Source organism: Eptatretus burgeri, chromosome 3, assembly GCF_056783735.1.
Source record: "Eptatretus burgeri isolate ZD-2024b chromosome 3, Ebu_testis_v1, whole genome shotgun sequence".
Taxonomy (NCBI): Eukaryota; Metazoa; Chordata; class Myxini; order Myxiniformes; family Myxinidae; genus Eptatretus; species Eptatretus burgeri.
The window spans coordinates 42396569-42423626 of record NC_140963.1 but is presented as its reverse complement, the minus strand read 5'-3'; the positions used below and the strand labels follow the sequence as shown (position 1 = coordinate 42423626).

The following is a 27058-nucleotide window of genomic DNA, read 5'->3' as shown; positions in this document are numbered from 1 at the left end:
GGCTGGGTATGCATAATCGCAGGAGTAAATTTATCTCTGAGAGCAGGTGTCAAGGATGCCCCACTGCCTGTAATTCTCCCTCACTGAGGCAAGAAAAGTCCTGTTCTAAGGGTTCATAACTGTGCATTGAAAGAAGGCACCATTGAACCACAGAATTTTCACAAAAAGTTTTGTCATTGTATTCGTTCTGTCAAGTCCGATTGCATTTTCCATCACGTAAGTCGTCGCTTTCTTTCTCTTTTAACTTGTCTAAATAATTGCTTTACTATGAGGCTCTTTTGTTGCCCATTCTTTTAATTGTCATTGAATTAAAGGAAACATCTTCCGAGAATGGAGAAGTTTACTTGCACAGCAATTAGGATTGTTCCAAGGTTTGTTAGACTTGTTAATGATCGCAAGATCGAGATAATGCTCGCTTGTTCACATTTAAAAAGAGGCGATTGCCGACCTTCTAGTTTAACCTCTTTTGCTTGTCTTCACCATTTCTGTTTTTTATCATCTATGTTATTTAAACCAGTCTACAATGTGAAAATTAAGGGTTTAAAAGTGCAATATTTTCCAGATTGGAAATTATATCAAATCACTAGAAGCAGAGTTGGATTGTTTAGCTTAATCAAGAAAAACCTGGACACCTGCTTAAATTTCATGGCGACTGAAAAAACATGACAGGTGAATTTACGTTTTTTAAACATTTTTTGAAAAACTGCACATGTTACGCTACAAATTCTAGATTAGGGGCAGTAAGATAGCTTCTGGCTCATCGTTGAGCTGTCTGTCTAGCCTAGGTTTGAATCTCGCCAGAGCTATGAACTGTTACCCTCAGTGTTTCATATGCAGGTTTATGCATTCATGTATGTGCCAGCCATTGGATGGATATTAAGCCTGAAGACACATCTGCCAGCCCTGGTTTTAGATGGACATGAAAGATCCCACTGTGCGTTTCATGAACAGTCGGTGAGTAATTCTTGCCAAAACTTTCTCACCAACCCTACTCCCAATGTGAGTTGAGTGCGGCCTTTGCCCTGATGTAGAGTGAAAACAGGCTTATATGATGATGAAATTCTACATCACGCAGAGCGCAAAATATTACAAACCACAAACTGTAGTTCTGCCTTGTGATGATGTTTTGGATAACACAATCTGAATCACAAGAGTATAGACAAAATAGGCATTCATTTCTTCAATATGCCTGGTTTGGGCTTAATTGTTATGGTGGTGGGCTTGACATCCCAGGGTCTTGAGTTCCAATCCTGCTTGGCTGTTGAATTAATAGCAGGTGGGGTTGACTCAGCCTGTCATCCTTCTGAGGTTGCCAAAATGAGTACCAGCTTGCTGGGATGATTGAGCCATTTGATCATCCTGCGTCGGAGTGGTGACCCGTCCAGGATTGTGCTCAATAGCCCAGGAGACTGCTGTGGCAGCACCGACAATCTGTAAGGAGTATGGTACCGATGGATGGATGGATAACATCAATGATCCACCACACTAAATCACAAGCAAAGGCCTTGTAATTCCTTACCTTCTCAACTCCTCCAAAACTACAGCTTTGTTCTCTCATTCATAAAGTTCTAAATTTAGTTAAAAACTCTTTCCACTGACTCCATTTATATCACTAATCAAACAATTTGTTGTGGCCTTTCAGAATGGTGCACTTCGCAAACATGCCCTGGATCTTACATTTTCCTTGTCAGCATTTCATACTTCTTTCTGTGTGCATCACTTCTTACCTTTCAATCAAGATGTCCATTCAGTCATCAGTAACTGAAAGCAAACAGCAACTTCACTCGACTCCATTGATTCATCTTTGGTTGTTTCCTTACTTTCAGTTATCTTTCCATGTAACTAAAATTACCAGTATAACTGGTAAATGAGTAAATGTAAATGAGTACCAGTGTAACTGGGCCCGGTGTATGCCCCGGTTAGAATAGGTGTACCATATCCCTGTGTCGTAAGAGATGACCAGGGTTGCGTCAGGAAGGGCATCCGGCATAAAAACCTATGCCAAATCATTACATCTTAAGCAGGAGATGCAACCTGAAAGAGATTCGAGACTGTAAGGTGGTGGCAGGGGAGAGTGTATGGTTTGGAGGCGGTGGCGCTGACAAAAAGACAGGAAGCGGAACTGGAGGTGGTAGAGTTAAAGATGCTGCGATTTTCGTTGGGAGTGACGAGGATGGACAGGATAAGGAATGAGTATATTAGAGGGACAGCGCAGGTAGGACGGTTTGGAGACAAAGTGAGAAAGGCGAGATTGAGATGGTTTGGACATGAGCACAGGAGGGAAGCGGAGTATATAGGGAGAAAGATGCTGAAGATGGAGCCGCCAGGCAGGAGGAGAAGAGGAAGGCCAAAGAAGAGGTTCATGGATGCGGTGAAGGTGGACATGCGGGTGGTTGGAGTGTCAATGGAAGATGTGGAGGATAGAGTGAAATGGAGACTGATGATCCGCTGTGGCGACCCCTAAAGGGAGCAGCCGAAAGAAGAAGAAGTAACTAAAATTACCAACTGCTCCATTGCATCTTCTCCAGTTCATCTTAATTTTAACCAAGCAGTCATGATTCCCATCTCCAAGAAACCTTTTTGGTTAACTTTTTCCCATTTGTAGAACTGCCTAACTGAGGCAGTTGAATCACACTCTTCCCTCCAGAGCTTCAACCAGGCAGTGCACCACAACCTCTCGTCATCTCCCACCCCTACCCATAATCCTTTCTACCGCCATTATCCATACCAAGCCCAACCCTCTTACTTGCAGGATATTCTGTTTACACCACTCCTCTCCCTCTCCCCTTTACCCACCTGTTTGCTCATTCAATTTCTATAGTATCCAACTGTGGCCTCCAAAACTCCACTGTCAGTTCATTGCTTTTTCACCCTTCGTCACCCGGATCTTCCATGCACTTCAATCTTGTATCGGAAAACAAAAAGCCTTCAGTGGATGTAAACTATATTCAAATTTAGACGTGTTTCTCTTTTACCTTTCATTCCCAAGATTCGAGAACATGGTATTGCCGATCAGTTTCTAGAATACCTGCACCAGCATTTTTTGTCTGCTTTCATATAGTTGTATTTAGTACTGAGACTTCCTTCCTGGAGGTTGCAAATCATGTGATCTGCGCAAAACTTTTGTCAACGTTTCATCGAATGATACAACTTGACTGACTTCAGTCGTGTTTTGGTATTTCTGGACCTGTTGTATGGTTTAGATCTTAATTTCAATTGATACATCCACTGTAAACATTTCTGCCTCCACATCAAACCCAATTCATCACACTTTTGGTATTCCCCAGGGATCTGTTCATGGTCCACTTTGTTACCTCCGCCACCAAAGGTGAAGGAGGTTATGTTTTCACCCCTCTCTGTCTGTCAGTTTGTCTGTCGGTGTGCAGGATATCCCAAAACGTTGTTATTCAGATGAAATTTGGTGGGCAGGTTGGGTGTGTGACAAGGACGAATTGATTACATCTTGGTGAAGATCCGCATCCAAATCCGACTGCTAGAATTTTTAAAGTGATTCTTCACCATTGAGAGATAGGGCTAAACCATTATATAGCACAGTATTTCAAAACGTTGTGGACAGACTCAGACGAAACTTGGTGGACACGTTGGGTGTGTGACCTGGAAGAATTGCTTCCATTTTGGTGAAGATCCGAATCCGGATTTGAATATGAGAATTATTTGATTTTGAAAGTGATTCATCACCATTGAGAGATTGGGCCAAAAACGATATATAGCATAATATTTCAAATATACAGTATATTGTGCTCGATATGTTCTCGTGGATCAAGCCGTGCGTGGCGGAGGTATGTGCTCTACCAAGTGCCCTTCCATTTTTATTTATTTATCTGCATTCCTTTCCCATAGTAATTCTCTGCAGACAACTGTAGTTGGACCTGTTGAATAACTATAGTATATAAGGGTACAACTCTCATATACAATAGTTCTAACTACACCATTTTTGCCTGGACGTATGTATATCCACGTGGTACAATTTCACACAACTTCAATATCAACGTGCATTGCTCTGCTGATGATATTCCGATCTTCCTGTCTATTGAACCTGATAATGTGCTCTTTTCCATTATTCTGAATTCCTGTCCTGAAATGTAACAGTGGATATCTCTGAACCTTTTCCGACTCATTGCTACAAAGACAGGCATTCTGGTCCTTATTTAGGACTCCTCGTCCTTATTTCAAAAAAAAAATCTTCAACCCCAAATAGTGAAACTTAGGAATGACCACCTGATCTCTACTTCCACTATTGCATGTCTCGGAGTAACTCTTTATCCACTACTTTCCTATAAAACACGTAATCTGTTAATGTTTTCTTTTTCAGCACAATATTACCCCGCATCCACTCATCCTTAAATCAAAACAACAGAAACTCACTCATGCTCTCATTGTGTATTACTTGAATTGCTGAAACTCACCTCTCGCAGGCTAACCTAACTCGTATCTTTAAAGTCTTACAACTGGGCTTGTAGTTTGAGTTCATAAATGTGATCACATCACTCCAATCTTCAAGGCACCTCACTGGCTTTCAGTTTTCCAACATATGGATATTTGAAATTCTGCCGATAACCTTTACAGCCAAAATATGTTGGTTCCTGCCTACCATATTTTACCTTGGAAGAACTCTTGTATTAATTAAATATGCTTCTTATTCAAATATGCTCACCAGATTCGGTGGCGTCATGAATAAAGCTTCCATTCCGAGTCTAACAGGTTGATGGTTTGAACCTGACAGTTCCAGTCATAGCAATGACTTTAAAAATGGTATATGATGCTTCCTTGTTTGATGTTCAGCATCTAAAAGGATAGAGCATGGTTGGCAGCCATGGTGAGGAGGAAATTTCTTCTTACTTTCTTTGCTTAGCAGAGAAAGGAAAGCGATAAAAATGGTGTCATCTGTACAACTGGACTCAAAACAGTCACTTCTCCAAAACTCAGCAGCCATGCTCATCTGTAGCCAAGTCTGGTGTTGTCTCGTGCCTTTCTCAACATGGGTGATTGCGTGGTTTGTGTTGCTGCTCCTTCAAGAGCCTATTAATAATAATAATAATAATAATAATAATAATAAAACCATTTATTTAATGCCGCAAAGGTGCATAGGCTGCTGAGGCAGTTTCATTGGCAAGGATTACAGTCCTGGATGGGTCGCCACTCCAACGAAAGTTACCCCAAATGGTTATTACCTTAATACACTGGTACTCATTTCGCCAAATTCAGGATGACAGACTGAGTCAACAACACCTGGTGTTAAATCAATGGTAAAAGGGGCTCAAACTCAGGACCCTAAGATCCTAAGCCAGTCACCTTTACCGCCAAGCCAACCTCGGGCCCATGAAACTAAACACTGTATATAAATAAGAAAGGTTAACTGAGCTGACTTTTAAAATTTGAAAATTTGAAATCGCTCTTAATCATTGTCTTTTGCCAATTACTTTTTCATAATTTTTACTTTTCTTATCTTTTCTTTCTTTGCGAAGTGTTTTGACATTTTCCTTCTAAATGTAAAGCATTGATGAAGAAATTGATTGACGACTCAAAAGAGTACCTTTCACCCCACGATGCTCCTTTTCAAATGACATTTTGGTGCTTAACAAAAATCCACTTTGGTCGAGAAAGGAAATTAATCACCCATTTTTATTAAAATCTCATGCTTCATATTTTAGTAATGCTACTTTTGACTTTGTGACCTCACATTAACCCACTTATAATGTGCTGAAGATTGCCTCACAAACTTGAAGAATGACCACTATGTGGATGTCTTCTGTAAAGTTTAATATAAAATCTCACTGTATGTTTAAGAGATTAAGTTTAAAATTGAAAAGGATGGACTGAAGGACAGATTAACAGACAGTTGATGCACTAATATATTTTAACAACCGAGCTTCATCATTCCAGGTTTGATAGAAATGAGCAAGGAAAGTTTGGAATGTTCATGTGTTTCTAATTTTAATGGGGTAACCATGTAATCTCGATCTTCCCTGTGCAGTCCTTCAACATAATGACTTGCCTCCACGTGAAATCAATTCTAAAAATTAACTGGCATCACAATGCTAACTTTGTTGGCTCAAGGTAGGTACCGTACGTCTCATGTTCTATCTTAATCTTTCATTCACTGTTCCATTTTACTCATTGTTGTTATGTTAATCTCTCATAATATTCATTCTTCCATGAACCTCTTCATGCGGGCATATTGTTTTGTTTACTTTCGAAACATTTGGTGGAGAATGTGCTTCAGGAATATCCTCTTTCTTGATCTAGTTCTACATGTACCGTTTTTTTGTATTGAGACATAATTTTTTTCTACATTATCTAAGGTTCATGGAGGAGTTTGCACATCAATAAACATGGAGGGCTAGGACTCTACAAGATCAGGTCATTCTCTATACGCAGAGATGGTTCTGCCAAAGTTTTCAGTTTCTTGGCTCGGGATACAATTGGCCACTCTGATACAGGAAGTCAGGGCAGGAATTTGGAATTTGTTTATGGTGCCGGTGATAGTTCACCGACTCTTCATGAAGGACACCATGGGATCTTTAAAGTCCACCAACTAATGCCTGGAGATGGGTCGCCCAGTTTAACATCCATCTGAAGGACGGCACGCATGTTGATTAATCGCCCTGACCGTGAAACACGAGGATGACAGTTTGTAGCTGGGCCAAGATTTGAGACCAGGCTAGACAGATTAGAGGAGAGTGTGCGTACCTCTAGGTCATCCTGACGACCCATTAAAGAAGATGATGGACAAATCAACATGCTATATGAGGGGTGAATCTGACCATCATGAAGAAGTGCTTCGACGAGAATGTCAAAAAGGATTTGCTTTTTCATATTTTATTTTATAGTTCGAGTTTTCGTCCCCCACTTCTACTCCCCTTCCTTCACATCGTGCCACTCAACTATCTGTTTGCAATCTGCCCTTTGAATGATTTCACGTTTTATAGCTTGCAAATGAAAAGGTGAAAATCACGTGAACCTTCGTTTTCTGACGTGTATGGCTGATCGAATGATACTTTCACGAAGAAAATGAAACAATTTAACGAGCCATGACCACCAGCTGTTATTGACGGATTACATTTTCTGTATGACTTTATTTTCACAGCTGATGTTAAGACCTCTCAGAATAGTGCTGAAGCCTGGTGGTGGCTTAACGGTTCAATTGGCTGGCTTAAGATCTTCAGGTCCTGAGTTTGAGCTCCTGTCGGGCATTGAATTAACACCAGGTGGGGTTCACTCAGTCTCTCATCCTTCTGAGGTTGGCGAAATGAGTACCAGTGTACTGGTAATCGGGGCACTGCATCAGAAGCACAGCTGTGCCCCCCAGAAAATGATGCAACCAGCAGCCACAGGCTGTGCACACTCTTGCTATCAGCGAGTGGTGCTGAGCTTGTCTTTGTCTGTTTGCACTTTTTCCTTGTTTCTAATGTATGTCCTGGAATGTTGACCAAAGTATAGATTTAATATATTTATGAACCCTTTGTTGTCGCCACTGTTTTGTAATGTCATTAAAGTTTCCTTGAGAAACAAGCTTAGTTTACACCAGTTGCCAAAAAGCATGCAGCCATTATGCTCTTCAGAGAGATTAAATTATTTTCCAGTTGCGAAAGTGAAATTTGTTCAAATTATCAACTGTTTGAGGTGACCACAGTTCATCTCACAGGCTTCGATCTCTGGAGTGTAGTGGCAATATTATTTCCACCAAAATAAGTCCGGCATTAACAAAGCTATTATTGTGAAAGAACTGGCATGCCTGTTTTTGCCTTTGGCATCTGAGCTTTTTTTCAGGCAATGCTGAAGGTCATATTAGTCAGATTAATGAACAGGTCAGAACAAGAGTATCCCATATGTGCTGCAAAGAAGGTGAACACCACCAAGTTTGATTCAGTCACCTTCTGCCATCTACTGCAACTAAGATCTCACCTGGGGAACTTTAAAATGTGAGATTTTAAATGTTGCTTAAAATGAAGAAATGTTTCATCAGCATGTGCAGCTGAACTTTTCATCGAAATGTTTGTTTTAACTTCAGCAAGGCACAAGTTAAAGTTCGACTCTGATATAATCTCTTTGTGCTTTTCATAATCCATATATACACTTTGTTTGGAGTCCCGTTGTGTTTCATTCATGTGAACGTGCTGCTTCCTGTCCTTCCCTCTAATCCTTCATGTTTCACCGTCTTCTTTTTCATTCCTCATGGAAAACCACTCTCCCCTTTATGAGCTGGTGTCCCATAATCGCATGTCTTTCATGAATCCTGTGGAATCTAAAGCTCTCAACATTATTGGCATCTCTCCATGGTGATGGAGAGATGCTATGGTCAAGCATCTGTGTCGGAGTGGCGACCCGTCCAGGATTGTGCCCAATAGCCAAGGAGATTGCATAAGCAGCACCAACGCTCTGCACAGAGTATGGTCCCAATCTCCTCCTCCATGGTGAATCCAAAGCACAAGATCTGTTGATGTTACAAATTGCAGATATATATATATATATATATATATATATATATATATATATATATATATATATATATATATATATATATATATATATATATATATATATATATATGTATATAGGGATGTTGGCAGGACTTTTAGGTAGCTTCAGCATTGATGAGTGATTGTATATGTGTGTACAGAGTGCTGTTGATGGGGGTCTCATCAAGGGGTGTTGTGTAGTTGTGTGTGTTTTTAACCAAGCCCATGTCCCCTCCTCTGAGGGGGGGGGATACAAAAATAAATAACGACCAAAACCCAGAAAAACACTTTTAAAAAATCATACATTTTGCATATTCTTCTTTGTATCTTGTGTTGATAAATTAGTGTGGTGTTGATGTGGTGCAGGCTTGATGGGCTGAATGGCCTCCACCCCTGTCTGATTTCCGTGTGTGTATATACAATTAATATACATATATATGTATATCGTTTCCCCATCTCGGTCATGATGCAGATGTTCTTCCAGTTATCCTGAAACTCCCCAAATCCAGGTTTACTGCACTCCTTCATTCTTTCTTTTCTCCTTTCTTCTGTTTGTGGATAAGAACTGCCTTCATGAGGTTCTTCAAACGCACTTTTCCACAAAGGCTTCAAGTTGGTAGTACACCACCCTCTCATGTTATCCCCCATATTTATTCATGATATTTACTACCCCAATTATCTCTTTCTCAACTAAACCAACCCTCTAACGAGCAGGTTATTCTCACTGGCTCTCTGGCTCTCTGTCTCTGTCTCGCTCGCTCTCTGTCTCGCTCGCTCTCTGTCTCTCGCTCGCTCTCTGTCTCTCGCTCGCTCTCTGTCTCTGTCTCTCACTCGCTCACTCACACACTCACTCTCTCTCTCTCTCACTCTCCCCCCCCCACCCTTGCGCACCTCTCCCTAACCCCCGTCCCCCCTACTACCTTACACAGCTGTGGCTCACTTTGGCTCATATGTGCAATCGTAGGGTACTGTTGCTCAGTCTCTGGTGGTACATGTGGAGCTTTGTGTTGCTTTTTCCTTCTCTCCAATTCAACTGATGGTGTTCTCTTGCTGTTGTTTTGTCTTATCTATTTTGAGCGTGTAGGGGAGAGACAGCGTGGTCGGGTATTATTTTATTTATCATTACTGATACAATCACCTTTGGTGTTTACCTCGGTTTTTGGGGTTGTTCTTGTTACTGTTTTTGTTTTTTTAGTTCTAATGAGAACTATACTACCTTAATTTCATCACTTGGCAATGTTTAATATATATATATATATATATATATATATATATATATATATATATATATATATATATATATATATATATATATATATATATTTTTTTTTTTAACAAGTATATTGATCGCCTCCGTTTGTGTATTTTGGATTCGTGAGATGTCCCTTATTGTCGGGTTTTGTGTGTGTGTGCGCAACGCGAGGCTCCACCGCACAAACCAGCAAACCGATTTCGATGAAACTTGGCGAACAGGTGCCGTATGGGCTGGGAGTGTGCGCGTTTGAGTTTCGTTGCTAAGCAACCACCCGTTGCTATGCAGCGGCCAAAAAAACCACGTTCACTATTTTCAATACTTGTCCTACAGTTTTGAATGTGGAGAAACGAGACTTCGGAATTAAACACTTTGAGATATTTAGAAAATTTTACTTGAGCCGATTTTTAATTTAGGTTTTATTTTTCAAATGGTAGTCCTTCAAAAATAGGGTGTCTATTCACCGTCATTTTTTTTATGAGGAGTGCCAGTTGGCAAAATATGCAATAGGAAAAATCTTGCCAGGCAGAGGAACAATTGTATGTGAACCAATACGTCTTGGCAATGAATCTTTGTCGGTTGATTGGTCAGAATGAAAAGCATCAGATCCAGCGCTTTGATCCTAGCAGATCCCTCATCGCCTACTGGCTTGTTACTTGACGAAATCTACGATTTTGTCAAGTATGTTGGTCAGTTCAGTTTGTGAGTTTGTTTGTGTGTACGTCTCGCTCTTCAGGTCGCATTTCGAGTCGGAATGTCATGGAACTTCACCAATGGACTTATTGGCCACCAGAATAGAACCCTATAACTTTTGGCATGTCAAGGTCAAAGGTCAGAAAAAATTCCTGAAAATCGCGAAAATCCGTATCTTTTAGCATGGGCCGATTTTCAAAAATTCATGTCTCTGCCAAATCTTAATGGATTCCTTTCAAATTTGAAACACAGACGTAGGAGGGGAGTATCTTTGACTAGATTAAAAATTGGTCACATCCGTTACGGATTATGGAGGTGACAGGTATTTTAATTTAACATGGCAAGTGCTATCTACGGTTTTTCATGGTAGTCATGATCACATGAATTTCATCAAGTCCTGGCCCTATGGGCCATTTTTATTTGTTTGTTTGGCTGTCCGCTCGCCTCCAAACCAAACCACTCAACCGATCGTTCTGAAATTTTCAGAGATTAATGTAACCTACCCTGCGATGGTCCAGCATTGAATTTTCGTAAAATTTTGTCGACCAAAAAGGTCTACATAAGCCAAGAGGCCCATTTGAGCCAAATTTTCTAAAATCCTCAATTTTCATCCGATTGACTTGAAATTTGAAGAGCATTTGCATATCAGGTCACCAAATTCAACCACCTATTAATTTTGAGGTAAACATATGCCAAAAGGTCAATATAGACCAAAAGTTCAACATAGGCCAAAAGGTCAACATCGGCCAAATTTCTAAAATCCTCAACTTTAATCCAATTAACTTGAAATTTGAAGATCATTTGCATATCACGTCGCTGAATTCAAGCACCGATTAATTTTGAGGTAAACATATGCCAAAAGGTCAATACAAACCAAAAGCTCAACATTGGCCAAAAGGCCAATTTGGGACAATTTTCTAAATCATCAATTTTCATCCGATTGAGTTGAAATTTGAAAAAAGATTTACATATCCATTCAATGAATTAAACTTCCTCCCGCCCTTGGTTTACTGAAGCTTGTGGCGAGGCAGTTGTCCTGAAACAACTTGCCTTTGCCTCATGGAAAGCAAACCCAACTGAGGGCAATCTCAGTTCTTTCCACAAAGCTCGGAACAAGTGTGTAGCTACCCTCAGGAGAGCCAGAAAACAACATCTTTCTCATCTCAAGTCTGAACTCTCAAACCTCTCTCCCTCCTCAAAATCCTGGTGGCGTTTAATCAAATCTGTTTCTGGTGTATGTTCCCCCTCCATCCCCTCCCTTACCTCAAATGGCCGCACTGCTGATTCCACACGTGATAAAGCTGAATGTCTAAACTCGGTGTTTGCAGCTAAATCTTGTGTCCCAAACCCATCACTATCTCTACCCACTTTACCCAGTCGCACCCAACTGTCCCTGGACTCTGTATCCTTTTCTCCTGACAAGGTGGAGAGCTTGCTTTCAAACCTCGAGTCAGATTCTGCAACCGGTCCAGACGGCATCAGCCCACGTGTCCTCAAAGCCTGCTCTTCTGCTCTTGCTCACCCTCTCTCTGTTCTATTCACCCTCTCATTTTCCCAAGGTCATCTGCCATCTGCTTGGAAATCTGCTAACATCACTGCCCTGCATAAAAAGGTGCAAAAACAGATCCCTGTAACTATAGACCAATCAGCCTTCTCCCAATCATCAGCAAGGTTATGGAATCCATCATCGCTTCAGACATGAAATCCTTCCTCTTCTCCAATGGCTTGATTTCCAATCATCAATTTGGTTTCAGACCAGGTCACTCTACCCTAGATATGCTGCTACTGCTCTCCCATCAATGGATGGAGGTCCTCAATGCCAGACAGGAAATCCGAGCCGTATCCCTGGACATATCACGTGCTTTTGACACAGTCTGGCACCCTGCCCTACTCACCAAACTCTCTTCCCATGGTATTCAAGGCCATCTCCACTCATGGCTCGCAGACTTCCTCTCCTGTCGCAGTCAACGTGTGGCCCTAAATGGAGTTCTTTCATCCCCTCTTCCTGTGCAGGCTGGAGTTCCTCAAGGTAGCGTTCTGGGCCCTGTTCTTTTTCTGGTTTTCATCAATGATCTCTCGGACTCTCTGGAAAATCCTCTATTTCTCTTTGCCGATGACTCAACCCTCTGCCGTACCATCTGTCATCCCTCAGACCGGCAAGCAGCAGCTTCTTCGCTCACTGCAGATCTGGATAAAATCACAAACTGGTCCAACACGTGGAACATGTCTTTCAATCCAGACAAATCTCACACTCTCACTATGTCTCTTCGAAAGGACCGTTTACAAAACCCCCCATCCACTTTCTCAACAATCCTCTGGAAGAAGTCTTTTCTTTCAAGCTTCTGGGTCTCACTATCTGCCATGACCTTTCCTGGGAAAGTCACATTTCCAACCTTGCCTCAAAAGCCAGTCGCCGACTGGGAATCCTCCGTCGTGCAAAGTCCTTCCTCGGCCCTCTTGAGCTCCTGACCACTTACAAAGCTTTTGTCCGTAGCCTGATGGAGTACTGCTCTCCCTCTGGGCTGGTGCTCCTGCCTCCCACCTTTCTCGACTTCACGCTGTCGAAACCAGGGCTTTTAAGATCATTGGCATCTCCCGCAATGAAGCTGAGTCTTTGGGCCTCTCACTCAATCACCGCAGGTTGGTCGGTGGTCTTTCTGTCTTCTACCGACTCCTCTCCAGCCTTGCCCCCTGCTCTCTCTGCGATTTGTCCCAACCACATTTCCACAGGGCGCTCAAGGTCCGCCAACAACCCCCTTCTGGTAAAACTACCAAAATCACGAATCACTGCTCATCTTCACTCTTTCATTCCTCTTTTTTCCCGCCTTTGGAATAAAATTCCTCACTCTTTTCTTTCCCATTCTTCCCTTCAACCTTTCAAAACAGCTGTTCACCACCACCTCTTATCTTCCCGCATCCAAATCCTCGATCTTTTCTACCCCGATAATCCACCCAAGCCCACTTCCTTCAATTCTCCTGCTTTCCTTCCTGAAAGTCCCTTTAATGTCCATCTTCCCCTCGCCATGTTCCCCGTCCCATCCCCATCCCTCTCCCTTCCACAGTTCACCTGTGTCTGTTCCCCAATGTTTTGTCCCTTCCACTCCCGCCCCTCTTGTCTCATGCCTCCTTGCTGTGAGTTGTGTGTTAGCTCTCATACGAGCCTCGACCAAGGTATAAAAAAAAAAAAAAAAAAAAAAAAAACCAACTTATTTTTATGGTTACCATAGGCTAAAAGGTCAACACAGACCAAAAGGTCAACACAGGCCAAATTTCTAAAATCCTCAATTTTAATCCAATTAACTTGAAATATGAAGAGCATTTGCATATCAGGTCACTGAATTCAACCACCTATTAATTTTGAGGTAAACATAGTTCAAAAGGTCAAAATAGACCAAAATTCCAATTTGGGCCAAATTTTCTAAAATCCTCAATTTTCATCCAATTGACTTGAAATTTGAAGAGCATTTTCATTGAATTCAACTTCCAATTAATTTTAAGGTCGGCTTTAGCTTTGTTCACATCATTGTCCTGATGATATGTGAATCTCCGACCCAGTTTCAGATTCATGACTGACTCGAGTAGGTTTTCATCAAGGACTCTCCTGTACTTTGCACTGTCCATTGTCCCTTTTATGCTGACAAGCTTCCCAGACCCTGCTTATGGAAAGCAGCCCCATAACATGATGCTGCCACCACCTTGCTTGGCAATGGGGATTGGGTTAACTGGATGATGTGCAGTGTTAGGCTTGCACCAAATGTAATGCTTTGAATTTAGACCAAAAAGTTCAATTTTTGTCTTGTCTGACCACAAACATTTCTCCACATGCCTGCAGTATCATTAAGATGTTTTTACACAAACTCCATATGAGCTTTTCGATTCGTCTTTTTCAGTAATGGATTCTTTCCTTTCACATTGGTCAGCTTTGTGAGGGGAACAGGATTTTGTTGATTGATGAACACTGACCCCCATCTCGGACAAAGAGCCTTGCAGATCTTTCAACATTGTTGGATTTACAGTGACATCCCGAACCAGTTTCCTGCTTGCCCGGCTGCTGAGTTTGGATGGGTGACCTGATCTGGGTTGAGTCTGGGTGGTGTGATACGTCTTCCACTTCTTAATGATGGATTTCACCGTACTCAAAGGGATAATGGAGTGACTTTGAAATCTTCCTATAACCCTCTCGTGAACAGTGCTTCTCCATCACTTTATGTCTGACTTCTTTGGAAAGCTCCTTGGTCTTCATGTTTGCCTTGGAGTTTGACCAAGTGAGTTGCACCTTAAAACTCCTTAGATCAGTAAGGGAGCCTAATTTTCAAGTTAAACCACTGATTACATGCAGGTGAAACCTATTACACTTATTTTGAAACCTTTCAAACAAATTTTATTCTGAAGTGATTTTGGGTTAATTTGGCAAATGGTTTGAATACTTATATAACTGAGAATCATCTGATTTTTCTCTGTTTATCGAACGTATTCACATTTTATCCGCATTTTTTTTAGCTTTATCTTTTTGGAGTAGTTTGGGAAGACTATGTACATATTATGTTTAATTTGAAAGCATCATGAAATAAGTTCAGGTGACATAAAAAAAACTTCAGGTGAAAACTTTGGAGGGGGATGAATACTTGTGCAGGCCACTATAGGTACCCTGGGTTATACTTATTATTTTTTGGGAGTGTTGCTGCAGCAGTCTGTGGCCTATACACCATCCAAATAATTTGTTTAATTGTTTAATAAATTTAATAATGTTTAATAAATTAAGGTTTTCCAGGTAATTTTGGTTTTAGCCCAACTTTTCAAGGTGAATTAGTGTGAGTATACAGAATGATTGCCCATCATAAGCGTGAGGCATGTTTTTGCTTCATGTATGTAATCCGGGTTACATACATCTATTGTTTATTCACCACCCAAATATTAGTCCAGTTCACGATGTCCAGAAATATGTGTTCGTTATATTTTTTTGGAGATGAGGAAAGCTATACATTTTTGGAAGCTTCATAGAATGACGAATCAGAAAATGCATGAGTCCATTTTCCCAGAAGCCAATATGGCGGCCATCTTGGATTTTTAAAATGGTGACCTTCCAACACTATTTTTTCAATACCTTGACTTCTAGATTACCTAGGATCATGATTACAGTGGCTAAATCTACATTTTTGGGGGAAATAAGTCCAATGGTGATGATTAGAAATCAGTACAGATGATCAATGGTACAGGTTTAGGTCACCATCTTGGATTTTTAATGCACACAACTGAAGTTTATGCTTATCTCCTTATCCTGGCTCATCGGTGACATGGGAACCTGATCCAAGTGGGTATCTGAACAAAAGTGTACTTGGTGCAACAAGTCAGTTTAGAGGTACATAATCTAGTGCTGGCATTTGTAGGTTTATCTGTGGTGATTGCAATTGCAGTTATTACGTCAGTATCTGCAGGTATTAGAGGAACATCAAAATAATTCAGACGAATCCAGGTATGTTGTTGTTTCTACGCAGTTGGTGTGTTTGCAGCATGTCCAAGCTAACGCGAGTTAGCACATGTTAGCTGTGTTTCCAGGTGCATCAACTGCAAAGCCCCTCTGACTTTTTGTATGTACATTATACATTACATATTGCATGTGTAGTATTGGGTGTTGTATGTTAATGGGTGGTGTTTACCTTTCTTTTTGCAGACCTGTATTAGAGCAACATGAGCAAGTTGTCTCAGCTTTGTCAGCTTGGAGCAGAGAGAGAGGGTCAGGAAATAATTAACTGGAAGCTGTGCATACTCTGTCAGTCTGATGACCAAAGTAAAGGACACTTGGTATCACATCCGAGACTAGATTCCTAGCAGAAGATACTAGATACAGTAAAGGAAAGAGCCATCTTGAAAGATGGAAACTATGTTGAAATGCAAAAGTGGCCCACGGACATCAAAAAAGAAACACTATGTGAAGAGCATGCATTTTGGCATCGCAGCTGTTACCTGGTCGCAACTAACAAGGACCACATTCAGTGAGCCCGAGACCGCTATGAACATGCATTATCCACTGGGTCATACCCTGCCAAAAGACGTGGACAGAACAGAGGAAGCACTGATATGGATGAACCAAGCCCATCTGGTCAGTCTTCCCCATTCACACGGTCATGCACGGTGCCGCTGGACAAGGACCTGTGTTTTTTCTGTCAAGAAGACACTGATGAACAGTTGTTCAAAGTCTGCACAAAAATGCTGGAGAAACTCTCAAATCAGCTGGAGATAAGTCCCAAAATCCAGCATTCAAAACGAGACTGAACACATGTATCTCACCAACAGATGCCCATGCAGTCGATGTTAAATATCACAAATCTTGTTGGACAAAACATGTATTCCACGTGTGTTGGCCACGCGAGATCAAGGTGACACAAAGAGTTCATCAAAAGTCTATCCACTACAAAATGCATGTCTGATTGAGCTGATCAACCTTGTTGAAGTGCAAACTCAAAACCAAGCCGATCTCTTAATTGATGACATTGAAACCACATACACGAGAATGCTTGGACCAGACGGTATAGAAAACCATTTCCCGGCATTCACCAGATGGTGGCTGAAAGAGAAGATCCTTACTGAACTGCCCAGTGTGAAGTCTGTCCTGCAGAAGAACAGAAGAAAGCCAGCAGTCTTGTACTCTCCTGATGCATGCGAGGAAGACATGATACATTCTGTTATTACAAGTGATGACAATGATATGGACAACATGAAGACCATCTTTAAAGCAGCACAGATAATATGCAAGAGCATTGCTGATTTCAAGAAGGAAAAACCAGCAAATGTCATCTCAGTTTCTAGCAACACCAATGACGTTCCCAGTGAACTGTACACGATGATCTGCTGGATCAGACTGGGTCCTTTGGATGAGCTGGAAACTGAAAGAAGGACCAGTGTCGTCAACGGAATGGCACTAACAGTGAGCCAAAACATCCTCTATGGATTCAGGTCCAACAGACAGATCTATGAAGTACAATTCAAGCAGAGAATCAGCAACCTTCAGGCATCAACATGCAAGAGAAAACCCTCAAGTCCTGGGGCTGGCCCTGACTGTGCATCATGACACCTGAAACAAAACGTTGATGGGTCTTCTCAATACACAGGGCTATAATTGTCTCACATGGCCGCACCCTGCTTTTTGGAAACTGCTCTTGCCAATGCTGTGGAAGAAAACACCAAACATTTTTGAGGCCTGTACGTACCCCCCTTCCTGAAGAAGGGAGCATTTGTCTTCTTTGCTGCAGACAACAGATTTTGCTGAAGACACTGCTGACAGCAAAGGCACCACTCATGGAACAATTGTGGCAGTATACCAGAAAGCCGATGCTCCTGAAGAACCAGTTGCCCCACCTCTGACCATTGGTGATGCAAAAAGTCTGTCAGTCACGCCATAAAATGCACAGATGATGCATTGTGACAAGCCCAAGCCCCAACCAAACAAAAGGACTAGATAGTTTGTAGTCAACAAGGATGGCATCTCTGGAAACTTTCAGCTGACTCACCTAGGATGGGGCAATTGCTTATGCAATATCCAGAATGAAGACGGGAGAACTTTAGCAAGATTCCATGTTGGGCAGGCTACAACTCACTGCTGTCCGCAAGTCAGCCTGTCACTCAGATTGGATCTCGACCACTGCTTCCAGAGGTGGCACATGAATGGTCAACCCTACTCACCATGATTATGCAGAAAAGTGAGCTGAGGCACCTGGCAGTTGGTGAAGAACATTCTACTGTCATCTCGTTTGACATGGTCCTCTATGAGAAGGTTGTGCAGTTGTTGGATGCCAGGCCTGACTTGAAGCGCATGGTTGTCCCCAGACTTGGTGAACTACATGCTGTCATGGCTTCTCTGAGAGCTCTTGGAGCCTCCATAGAGAATTCAGGCATAGATGACATCTATGGTGCAGCAACAACGAGGCAGATCCTCAAGTGCACACACTACAAGCGTTCTCTCTGGGCCCACATCTACTCATATGTTGCTTTGTATGAACTGGTACTGGAGGAATTCTTCAGAGAGAACCCACAGCTGAATGACGTTTGCTGGCAGGCAACAGAACAAGTCGAAGCCGCCTGCTCTGAGGAGGACAAATCTGCAAAGGCTGAATCTGCCAAGCAAGCCAACGCTACCTTCCTCGAAGCCTTGGTCACTGCTGAGGTGATGAAAGCATTCAAGGAGTGGGAAGCACAGAAAGCCCAAAACACCCTGTTCAGGTCCATCATTAATTACCTGCACCGAGTGGAGAAAGTCCTGTTCTTTGTGGCTGCATTCTGCAGTGCTGATCTGGCACTCCATTTGCAAGCTGCAGAAGCACTCGGCAAGCTGTTCTTTGCTTTTGACCGGATCAAATACAAGCGACTCTGGACCAGATATATTGCTGATATGCATGACTTCAGAACCAATCATCCTGAGACCTGGAAGGAACTCGAAGCAAGTAATCTGTCAGTCACCAGAAATGACATTCCATTTGTGTCCATAGGTACAGACCACGCATGCGAACATCTCAAAAAGCAGATGAAGGCCCACTATGGACTGATTGGAATCGCCAACAATGCCAACACTAGACAGAGATTCTTCATGGCTACACGCGAACTGTCATGCCTGTCCAGAGAGTTCGAGAGTCAGTTTGGCATTAGAACAGTTGGCAAGAACATAGAGCATCCTGGAATAGGATCTAGTGCCATCAGAAGAGATCATGAGGCAATTGAGAAAATTAAGGCTGTCATACTGAGTCATGGCAACCCAGTTACCGCTGAGGGTGACAAGTTGTACAACATGATCACACATGCCTACGTCCCACAGGAGTATGTCCCACAGATCTTGAACATCAATGACACTGGGCAGAAACTGTACGAAGACTATGTGTCAGAGAGAATCAATGGAGAAATCAGTCTCTGGGCACCAGTCAAGAAGGAAAACAACAATATGTTCATGTCTGGCAACAAGAAGTCCACTGTGAAAATCCGAGACAAAACTGTAGATCTCAAGGAGACCAAAGATCTGTATGGCAGACTGCTGGTACTTGCCCAATCTAACAGACAGATTGACCAGAAACAAGCTGTTGGCAACTATGAGTTCACACAGACACCAAGAGCACTCTTTGCCCCCAATGGGGATATACTGCCATGCACTGACAAGTCAAAGTTGATCCACCTCCTAGAAAATCTAGCAAAGGAAGACACAGCAGATCAGGATCAACCACAAGCTGCAAGTGAAGCTCTAATGGACAATGAAACTCTGGGCTCCAGTCAAGATGCTCATCGAAGTCGCAAAATTGCACTAGTGGATGGCATGGTTGTTGTCCAAAAGCTGACAAAGAAGCCAGCAACAGTAGTCACGGTCAAAATTTTATGTGATGGTTCTACGGCAGACTGATGTCTCTAACCAGAGACTACGATAAGGTGATTCTGGTGTTTGATACCTACAAGGCGGATTCTTTGAAGCACATCACAAGGGAGAAAAGAAGACAAGGAAAGGATCCAATCCAATACCAAATCAGAGATGACACAAACATCAAGAACATTCCAATGAGCCGATTACTTTCTCATGACCAAACAAAGGTTGATCTGACGGAGTATCTGGCATCAAAGACGGTTGAATACAGCAAATAATCCCCCAAGCTTGTCATTGCTTCTGCTGTCGGACACACCGAGAGCAACAGTCAATTGGACTTTGAAGGCAATAACCATGAAGAAGCAGACACCTTGTTGATCCTCCATGCAGTTCTGGCTTCACGTCGCAACCCATCCAATGCACAGCTCATGTTCTTCTCCCCAGACACACATTTACTGGTGCTGGTTGTAGCAAATTATGAAATCCTGATGAAAAATACTTGTGTTTCAATGCCATCTGTGATTTTGGAAGTAAAACCAATATGGAAAGCTCTGGGTGCAGATCGAGCAAAGGCTTTGCCGGCATTTCATGCATTTATAGGAGCAGACAACACTGGGCGGTTTTCTAGAATAGGCAAACCTACCTGGCTGAACATCTACCTAAAAGCAGATGATCATGTTGTCAAGGCTCTGCAAATGCTGTCTCAAACCAGTGAAGTGACAGAGGATCTGCTATCTACTTTGGCTGAGTTTGTATGCACTGTATACTTACCTTATGCTAGGTTCCCACTGTCGTGCGATCCGTTATGAATGCCACGATTGGCCATTCGTAGCTGATCATGGAATTTCTCTGAAAGTCTGTTCCCACATTCACGATGTGCGGCACGATTGAAATCGTGGTATCACAGAGCGTGCTGTTTGGCTTGTCTAAGATGGATCCCGATCACCACGATTAGGAAGCATGATTAGATGCGATCTGTCACACTTTGTTACGGTGCAATACGATCTGATACGATGATCCCGATTGACAATTGATCCTGTTGATCGTAGAAACATTGTGAACCGTTCAAAATTTTTCTACAATTAACACGATTGCCACGACTGACCTTAAGATCTGATAGGATCACCACGATTAGTCCACGATTAAGACCACTATTTCAATTGTACCGCGCATCGTGATAGTGGGAACCTAGTTTAAGGGGATCCAAATCAACAACATCCCTGAACTGAGATGGTATCTTTTCTGCAAGCACATGGCAGAAAGTGACAAGCTTCCACCCATATTTGGTGCTCTCAAGCAGCATGTCCTACGAGCCCATATCCAGGCCAGAGTGTGGGGTCAGGCAGACATCACCCAGCAGGAGTTCCTTGATCCACTACAGAATGGCTACTACAAGGACGAGGATGGCCAACTGAGTCCCTCCCAGCACCAGAGGCCATCATTGAGATGGTCAGATGTCAATGCAAAGCAGACTGTTCTTCACACAGATGTTCGTGCAATTCATTGTAGCACTGACTGCCAGAATGATGAAGACTCTTGGGATATCGCATTTGCTAGTGACAGTGATGATGATAGTGAGGACGATGGAGATGTGTAGACATACATGACAGTTTGCTTGTGTGTAAACTTTGAGTGTCAAATTCCGAATATCTCTTTTCTTTTTCTGTTATGTTCAGCTATGCATATTACAATGCAAGATAGACACCCATACATGTGTCATTGACATTTGTAATTATCACCATTGGATTCCTTGCCCCCAAAAATGTAGATTTGGCCACTGGAATCTTGTTTCTAGGTCATCTAGGAGGTGAAATATTGAGAAACTAGTGTTTGAGGCTCGCCAGGTTTAAAAATCCAAGATGGCCGCCATAATGACATCTGAGAAAATGGAATCAAACATTTTCTGATTTGTTTGGCTATAAGGTTTTCAAAAATATATAGTTTTCATAATCTCCCAAAAATTATAAAGAAATTACATGAGGAACCTGACTATAAAGGGAAAATCAATTTCTGTAATAAATGAAGTTTTTGTGTAGAATTTCGGTTTTAGCCCAAGTTTTCAAGACTGAATAGTATAAACATACTTTCACATCTGAGGCTCCATTAACAAAGTATACCTCAGCATTGGGACTTTTTTATCTCGGGATGTGGCCAGTCTCATGCTGTACTGCGTTCAATTATTATTCTTTACCGTTCCCCAAGGATCATTTAATTGAGCCGAAATTGACTGACGGCACAGGCATGAAAAGCAGATGGCCATATGGCTCAAACACATTTTCTTTCCTTCTTAAGGGTCTATTTTATCTTGAAAAGTGCAGGGAAAGAAGGTAGACAAGAAGCTATAATAAATTGTGCAAACCAAGCGAATCAAGACACAAAGAGGCAGATGGAAACACATAAACTTGTATTCAAGGATGACAAATAAAATGTGAAACCTAACTCAGCCTTGGCACCACAGAACACACTTTTACAACAAGATAAGCAAACAAGCAGGACTTCCCTTTGTCTACAATGCACAGGGTGGGCAGAGGACACAATCCATCTATCCATTGGGCCCATAATCTGTGCAGAGCGTTGGTGCTGCCAAAGCAGTCTCCTTGGTTATTAGGCACAATCCTGGACAGCTCACCACTCCAACACAGGATAGCAGCAAGCTGGCACTCATTTTGCCAACCTCAGAAGGATGACAGCAGAATCAGCCCCACCTGGTATTAATTCAACAGCTAAATGGGATTTGAACTCAGGATCCTCGTATCCCAAGCCCACCACCCTAACCAGGACACAATGCAGCCCGCTTTGGAAACCAGGTGCAAGACGACAAGAGCCAGTGACAAAGTCATTCCAAAGAAAAAGAAAACCAGCCATGAGGAAAGCAAGCCACAAGTAGCACCCAAGATGCAGAAAGTCAAACAGAGCATGGTGAAGTGAACCAGCCACGAAGAGCACAAGCAACGATCAGCTCCTCAACCAGGCATTGTGGCCCTTTTTGTCTTCTCCTCGTTGGCCCTTCTTCCTCCTCAAAGCGCTTCTTTGCACTCTGCATGTGGAGCTCTTCTGTGTCTCTATCTTCCTCTTCAAAATCAGGGTGATACCAGCTTGGGTCAATCCCAAAACTTCTTCAAAGCAAAATCACATGCACATCCTGCATCACAAGCTCCTCCGTGAACCACTTACTCGACCGCCTCCCACACCAGGCCTCCTCCTCCTCTCTCTGGGCAGAGTCCTCTTCCAGGCTGTCCCATCAACGTGGGGTGGCCCTAATAAAAATGAATGTACAATCTTTTATTCACAGCCCAACAGCGCATTACGGCGCAGTGGCTGGCACACACTGGCCAGACAAATTGTGATGGCCTGGTGAAACACATGTAACACATATGCCACATATGCCTCTGTGCTAGGAAGCCCTCAGCTAGCCCCACCCTCATACGGTATTACTTTGACTCTTCTGTCTATAAATTACATACACTGCTTCCAAGCATCATATGCAACAAACGACACTCTGACAGGTCCCTGTTGCATGGAAGTCTAACCTACTCGAAGCACATGGGCTATACTACACTTACCACAGTCTAGCTATGGACCCCCCCTTTCCATGTAACATGCAACAATACAGCAGGGTTTTCCTTCATGTATGTAATCCAAATAAACGGATGAGTAATTTGGCTGATTTTTGTTGTTATTATTTGTGCAATAAATGAAGGTTTTTGTGTGTAATTTCGGTTTTAGCCCGAGTTTTCAATGCTGACTCGTGTTAAAAACGACAGCAGGGATTTACTTCATGCATGTAATCCAAGGGATGAGCAATTTGCCTGATTTTTGTAGTTGTCGTTGTTTTGAAGATGGCTTCTGTTGAGGTAAATTATTTTCAAGAAATGGAGTCCACTCCCAATGATCACTTAAGTTCTCATTAAAAACAGGGATTTATTCACAAGAAGAAAATGGCAAAAAATATGAACATGGCCACACAGTGGCTATTGCAGCATAGGAAGCAATTATAAATAAATGAACCGGACCCGTGTCATCAGTATTTCCTGAAAGGGAACTTCATTATATATAGAGGGCCTGGTATTGATTTGTGTCATAGTGGATTATTGTGTACATTCTGTGGTGGTAAGGTAACAAGTAGCAAGATATTTCTGGACAATAGGTGTGTGTGTGTGTGTGTGTGTGTGTGTGTGTGTGTGTGTGTGTGTGTGTGTGTGTGTGCGTGTGTGTGTTTTATTCTGTTGGTGTGTGTGGTTTCTTCTTGTCCTCCATATCTCCTTGTTTTCTTTCTTTTTCTTTGTCGACGGAGAGGTGAATTTTGCAAATAGTTTTTGTAAGCTTCACCTGGATGTGCCTAAATGGGTTTGAGATTGGAGGAGTAGAAGCCAAAAACCGAATCCTATCCAGGTTCCTCTTGATGGCTCCATCTTTGTCTTTTTGGGTTTCTCCTGACACCCCAGTGCCATATTTGGTCAGTTATTTTATCATGCCAATGCACCCCTGGGACAACAACGGTTTATACAAATAATCACAACCCATTCACTCGGGAAGGATGAGATAGAGAGTGAGAGAAGAGGACATGACAAAAAGAAACCTGCTCCACAGTGTCACGTTCATGCACGCGGTGTTAGGTCTCATTGGCGCACTGCGGTATGGTGTGAAGTCCATCTCCGTTGAGTCCTGTGTAGCCAGCACCACAAACCCGGAGAACTCTTCACCGCAGTCAACCACCAATCAACCACAAAATCAGCACAAACAGCCAGCCAACCACCAAACATTCACCCAGCAAGAAGTGCAACCCCAGTCAGAAGCAAAACACCTTTCATGCATGGTACACACACTTTTATTGTCCCATGGGGATCCAGCGCAGACCTCCATAGTGCACGCCCATTGGCCTCCCGCCTGACGGATGGTGACTTATGACGCACCCCCATTGTTTGGTTGGCAAGTAAAATTCCATAACTTTTACAGCTGATGATAAATGGCATTGTCTTCTAGGAATTTTGATGGCCATAAGGAGATGGATGGTGATGTATGGGCTTACGCCCATTGGTTCGTTAGCATAAGGAAACCGCACCCCTATATCACACGATTATGGATAGCCTTGTTTACCATTCATCGGGTAAACTTTTGCATAGTTTGCCATCATCTTCGTGGGCTGGGGTGATGGGCTGATTGGAGTGAAAATTGCATGAAGACAGATGTACAAGAGGGAAAGCTTAAGATCGCAAGGAAGGGAAAAGGCGTGGCTTGGATACAGACACTTGTGTGCAGGGGAAACGACAGCTTTTGAGACATAGGCTCAAAATTTTATCTCTCACGAGAATTACCTCACACTTACACTTGACATATACTATGAAATAACTTTTCTAAGCTATCTGCCAATTCACCTCTTAGGCCAGATCCATCACGGTATTTTTGTTTTATGCTAAATGTCAAGCAAGTGTGCTAATTCCCGAAGAATAATCAATTGGGTTTGTCTGGATGAATTGCCATGGTGTATGGCCAGCTTAACAGTTTGCAATTTATACTCGGCTTGTAGTAATCTCCCTTTCCCTTTGACCAGCAGAGTTTGCATCATGACCAGTTGTTATATCTCATTTTTAGCAAAAGAAGATGGAGAGACGAGGAAGAAAAAAAAAAAGCAAGATAATGAACAGATAATACTTCAGGCAGTTAGAGGTAGAAATAATCCAAATCACTGAAACCATCACTCAGCAGAGCTCAGTTTTTCTTAGTAGGAGGCGTTTCCCCTTTTCGATCGACATTCTCGAAAGATTGATGATCTGTCTTTGAACACAAAGTTAAATAAGTGCCAAAGGGCAATGTGGACACTTTTAAACCAGTGCAGCCTCAAAGCAATTTTCATGCAGAAACACCTTAAAGGAAATGAGTTAAATTAATTACAACAAGAACTACATTTAGCTCCCTGTGGGAACCTTTACGTCTACAAGTGGAACGGAGGTTTCAAAATTTCTTTTATATGTCCAACTCTAGCTATACCACTTATATTCACATCCTTGTCCTTGTCCCCTCAAACGTATCATTGCATGAATTCCATATTGGCTCTTCTATAGATATAACATTGTGAGTGCCATCATTGAGCTTCCTGAAGGGATTATAATGCATACTTATGGAAAAAAAGCATTTTTTTCACGAAACCTATGTTTGTAGCTGGCATGTGTGTTTATAAAATCGTTTTTTTTGTTCCTAAAAATAAGCCATATCACTATTGTTTTTAACATTTCCAAAAGCTGATATCAGTAATAAATTATCAAACACTTTCCACTTTGCTGGCAAATTGGTTTAACTTGCACTGCATGAGATTCTCATGAGTCGCTCTAACATTGAGTGGATCACTTTCAGTAATTTCGGAGTCATCAGACAAGGTTCCATTTTGGCCACAAGTTAATGAGAGAGGGAAATTGATGTGAAGAATCCGAAACAAAATGGAACCAGGTTAAAATACTAAATTTTTTTCCTCGATGTAAAGGCAACAATATGGAGAGAGCAGACTAAAAATCCAACAGCGACTAATCAGATGCATGAACCTATACAAAGTGCAGAAAATTGTGCAATATGCAATGGATATTACGTATCATATACCGTATCTTATTACCAGAGCCAGAGAAGTTCATATAGACCATATCAGCTGCTCACATTTGGGAAGTGCATTTCAATCACTCGCTTTCCCACAAGGCAGGGTTCCACATGGCTAAGCTTCAGAGTCATCGGTAGGTTGTGGATCACAATGTCAATGCCAGAGTGATATCACAAACCAAGGCTTCTTGGGGGAGTTAAATATTAAAAGAATAGCCTTCTTTTGCTCATCATTCAGATTATTCATGTGTGACCCAGTGATGTTGGCAATTTACAAAGGTGCACAATTCTTCTCTAAAATAATCATCAGGCAGAATCAACCTGCAGAACCAGAATTTATTGGTCTTACTGATTGGTCTTCTTAAGAGTCAAGGATACCAGTTCACTATTACAATCTCGTGTTGCAATATGACAGGATGATTCCAATTTCATTCTCAAAAATGACCATCTAATATATAAGGCTCATTTTAACCACAAACTCACTGACTAACTGATATTAAAGATCGGTACCTTTCGGGTGACATAGAAAGCTGAAATGTTGTGTCCTGATCGACGTCGATGCTGACACACCAGGAAAAATCACAGAACCGTCAGAAAGCACCCGTAAATGGGGGGGGGGAGGGAATATGAAAAAAATCAAATTCAGGTGAGCGACCTGAGACAATAGGGAAGCACAGTAATTTTATGTGCTGATGGACATCGAAGCGTGTC

The 27058-nt window shown here is 42.1% G+C and overlaps 1 long non-coding RNA gene across 1 annotated transcript in view; it reads left to right on the top strand.

Moving 5' to 3' along the window:
• LOC147029770 (uncharacterized) overlaps positions 1-27058 on the top strand; it is a 103490-nt gene that overhangs the window by 47363 nt on the left and 29069 nt on the right. The window contains exon 3 of the long non-coding RNA XR_015055745.1: positions 5996-6078. This is a non-coding gene — a long non-coding RNA (uncharacterized LOC147029770). The remainder of the gene's footprint in view (positions 1-5995; positions 6079-27058) is intronic.